Here is a 4,437-nt window from a genome sequence, read left to right as displayed (position 1 = left end):
GTTGTCTTTTTGTTCAAGCAAAGTTAGGGTAGGTTTTCTTCCCTTGCAAAAGAGCCACTGTAACAAAAATCTTCAGGAATAACAAACCTGGTGGAGAAACGTTTTTACGTGTATAATGTGTGGGAAAGTCTTTAGCTGTAGTTCCAGCAGTCCCTGTGATTGTGACAAGAATGAAAAACCCCTTGTAATGCAGGGGCCTGGGCTACATCAGGCACCAGCCATTTAAGCTCTGTTTCAGTGTTACTGCAAAACTCTGTCTGCGTCAAGGAGTCCATTCGCAAGATTTAAGTCCTGACTTCGAAACCAATAGCTACTGCTCTTAAGGCTTTCATTTTGTTTACCCAGTTATTATGTGGAATGGATGGTTTTCTAGGGATTAAACTGGGAAATGCCAAGCTGTTGTAGCATTTACAGCATGCCATTTACCAGTTTGTCTAGAATAGCATGCCTGCTGTGCCCTTTGATTTGGTCGGTGGGCCAAGGAAATGCTCTAGTTCTCTCATAAGAAGGAGTGCTGAGGTGTCTCAGTAGGAAGACAAAGAGCTGACCCTTTTACTTAGGGGGTGATTGTGGTCACACTCCAAACTTACCTGCTCCCTAAAGTCTGGCACCTGGTGGCTTCACTGCCCCTTCCTTATTCACCAGCAGTTGAACGAGCAGTTGTGTCACATGCTTGGATTGACCAATTAGTGGTAGGCTGGGGGAATCACTTAACTTAAAATTTGAAGTATAGGGACGCCTGGGTGGCTCAGTTGGTTAAGCTCATGCCTTTGGCTCAGGTCATGATCCCAGCGTCCTGGGATCGAGTCCCACATCGGGCTCCTTGCTCATCAGGGAGCCTGCTTCTCCCTCTGCCTCTGCCTGCCATTCTGTCTGCCTGTGCTTGCTCTCTCTCCCTCTCTCTCTCTGACAAATAAATAAATAAAATCTTTAAAAAAATTTTTGAAGTTGGGGCGCCTGGGTGGCTCAGTGGGTTAAGCCGCTGCCTTCGGCTCAGGTCATGATCCCAGGTCCTGGGTTCGAGCCCCGCATCGGGCTTTCTGCTCAGCAGGGAGCCTGCTTCCTCCTCTCTCTCTGCCTGCCTCTCTGCCTACTTGTGATTTCTCTCTGTCAAATAAATAAATTAATTAATTAAAAAAAATTTTTTTGAAGTATAATATACACACAGGAGGGGTGCCTGGGTGGCTCAGTGGGTTAAGCCTCTGCCTTCGGCTCAGGTCATGATCCCAGGGTCCTGGGATCGTGCCCCGCATCAGGCTACCTGCTCAGTAGAGAGCCTGCTTCCTCCTCTCTCTCTCTCTCTGCCTGCCTCTCTGCCTACTTGTGATCTCTGTCAAATAAATAAATAAAATCTTTAAAAAATATATACATACAGGAAAAGGTACCACTTGAAATATTACCAAGAACATAGCCTTATAATCACCGAGATCAGGAGAAAGCACATACCAGTACCTGATGCTTGGTTCTAGTCATTACTTATCTCCCCCAGTAGTCTCTGTTCTGACTTCTACCATCACAAATGTTTACGTGAATGGAATCGTTAGTATAGATTCATTCTCATTGCCACATGGTGTTCTGTTATGTGAATATGCCATTATTGCCTGCTGTTGGTAGGAATGTGCGTTAATTCCAGGGGCGTCTTTTTTTTCTTCTAAGATTTTATTTATTTATTTGACGGAGAGCATGAGCAGGGGGAGCAGCAGGCAGAGGGAGAGGGAAAAGCAGGCTCTCTGCTGAGAAGACAGCCCGATGTGGGGCTCGATCCCGGGCCCCTGAGATCATGACCTGAGCCGAAGGTAGATGCTCAACCGACTGAGCCACCCAGGCGCCTCGGGGAGATTATTTTGAGGGCAGATCATGTAAAAGTCACTCAGAATAAAACTGGTGAGAGTAATAGGCTCTGGGACTTAGTTTCGCATGTTACCACATCAGCCATAGCTGCCCTTCAATAAATGATGTCACAGCGGTGATATGCTTGTGACACATTCTGTGCCAGGCACTTTCCTAATCACTGCACATACTTATGAAGTAGTTGTTGTCATTAGCTCCATGTTACAGTTGAGGCAAAGATTAATTTGGCCACCCAAGGACACAAGTAGCAGAGAAGGGGTTCAAACACAGGCAGCCAGGTTTCAGAGCCCACCAGTGTCCCGGCCATCCCAGTATTGCCTTGTTGAGATCAGAGGGAAGGTCAGTAACAGTAGAGGGGTTGTTGGAGGAGACTGATAAGTTCCTTAGAGGTGGAGGAGAACATCAAGAACAAGTCAAGGAGTGCCGTGAAGTGTGTAAACCTGGCGATTCACAGACCTGTACCCCTCGGGCTAGTAATACATTATATGGTAATAAAAAATTAAAAAAGAAAAAGAACAAGTCAAGATGAGGCTGTACCCAAGGGGTAGATGGGAAATAGGCAACAGCGAGGGGAAGAATAGATTGAGCTAAAACAGACATGTCTGCTACAGACAGTATCTTAATATGGCACACCCAGGAGGCAGGGGACCTGGCTTTTAAGTCCTTTCTCCCTCAGAAACACCATTTGAAACTGGGTATTTTCTGTCACGTACCTGAACCAGAGAGCTGGGTACTCCGAGGTGTTTCAGCTTCAAGATGTGGTGACAGCCTGAGAGATGTTTAGCCGTTTTCATCTTTGTGGACTTCTTTATTGAGTAATTAGCATCCATGGTCCCTGACCCCAGTGCCACTATCAGGAAGCCCCCTCCACCTAAATAACCGTCTTTGAATTAGTCATGGTTAGTGTATTAGTTTCCTGTGGCTCTGTGACAAATTACCACAAATTAAGTGGAACAAAACAAAACAAATTTATTCACTCAGTTCTGGAGGCCAGAAGTCTGAAATCCATTTTCTTGGGCTGAAGTCATGATGTCGGGAAGGCTGCACTCCCTGGGGCAGCTCTAGGGCAGAATCCATGCCTCTCTTGCAGCATTTGGTGGCTGCCAGCATTCCTTAGCTTGTGGCCACATCAGTCCTCAGTCTGTGCTATTTGTCTTCACATCACCCCCTCTATGTCTTATCTCTATTTGCTTCTCTCATGAGGAAACATGGCATTTAGGACCCACCCAGGTGATCCATGTTACACCAGCAAAAACTGCCATTTACAGCAATATTTACCAGGTCCTAGAAGTCAGGACCTGGTATCTGGTTGGCTGTTACTCAGATGCACAAATGAGGTGGAAGAGGAAAGAAGTTAACAATTGAGCAATGCCTGAATCCCAGGCCATACCGTGCGCCTTAAGTGAAACAGCATATAGTATAGTATGTACAACAACTGTGTGCGCTTACCCTTTTTTCAGATAAATGAGTGGAGTTCCAGAAAAATGAAGAGGTTGCCCAGTGTGTCATAGCTAGTTAGTTAGTGAAGGAGCCAGGACTCCTCAGTATGAGCCCTGCTAGGTCACACTGCCTCAAAAGCTGGCTGCTAAGTGTTTTGCACTTTATGAACAGACAGTGTTAAGTTAGTGTACTCGATAACATAACGAACTTACCTCTTTGTTTCTTTTTCATTTCCTGCCTACCATTTATACTGCATTTTTGCATGACCTGGAGATACAAAGAACATTGGGGTATTAGCAGCTTGCTGTTATCTAGTGTGGTTTGTAATGTGACCCAATGAGGGAATTCAAGGAAAACTACCCTCAGGAACCAGAAGTACTTGGTTTGGCTATCGACTTAGTCCCTGCTTTTTTATTATCATCAATGTGATCTTGTCTTTTTAAATTGGAATATTTAATCACTTGTATTTGATATACTTGCTAGGTTTAAATCTATCATCTTGCTGTTTGTTTTCTATTTGGCCCATAGTTATCCCCTTCCCCAGCCCTATTCCCTTCCCTTTTTTGAATCAATTAAATTTTTGTGGTTTCATTTTAACTCCTTTTCTGGCTATTCAACTATAACAGTTTTTGTTTTAGTGTTTCTTTACGATTTAGACTATATAAAACTTAGCACACTCTACCTTTAAGTAATATTATACCACTTCATATAAATCATAAAAACCTTATAAAACTGTATTTCCATTTCTCCTCTCGTAACCTTTTAAGGCTGCTAGAAGTTGTTCCACAGCTCATGAATGATCTGTTCATTTATTTAATTAGACTTTTAATTTTGAGATGATTGTAGATTGACATGCAGTTGTAAGAAATAATATGGAGAGGTTCCAGGTATCTTTTACCAAGTTTCCTCCAAAGGTAACATCTTGCAAACTAACAACAGTCAGGATACTGACACAGGTATAGTCAGTATACCGCACCCTTCTGTAATCACAGGGGTCCCTCATGTTGCTCTTCTAGAGCCACACACAATCTTCTTCACTCCTGAGAGCCACCAACCTGTCCTCTATTTCCTTTTAAAAGATCATTTTAAGAATGGTATGTAAATGGTACCGGACAGTACACAACATTTTGGGATTGGCCTTTCTTT

This window comes from Lutra lutra, chromosome 17, assembly GCF_902655055.1.
Source record: "Lutra lutra chromosome 17, mLutLut1.2, whole genome shotgun sequence".
Classification (NCBI taxonomy): domain Eukaryota; kingdom Metazoa; phylum Chordata; class Mammalia; order Carnivora; family Mustelidae; genus Lutra; species Lutra lutra.
The sequence above is the reverse complement of the archived record's forward strand: the minus strand, read 5'-3'. Positions refer to the sequence as shown.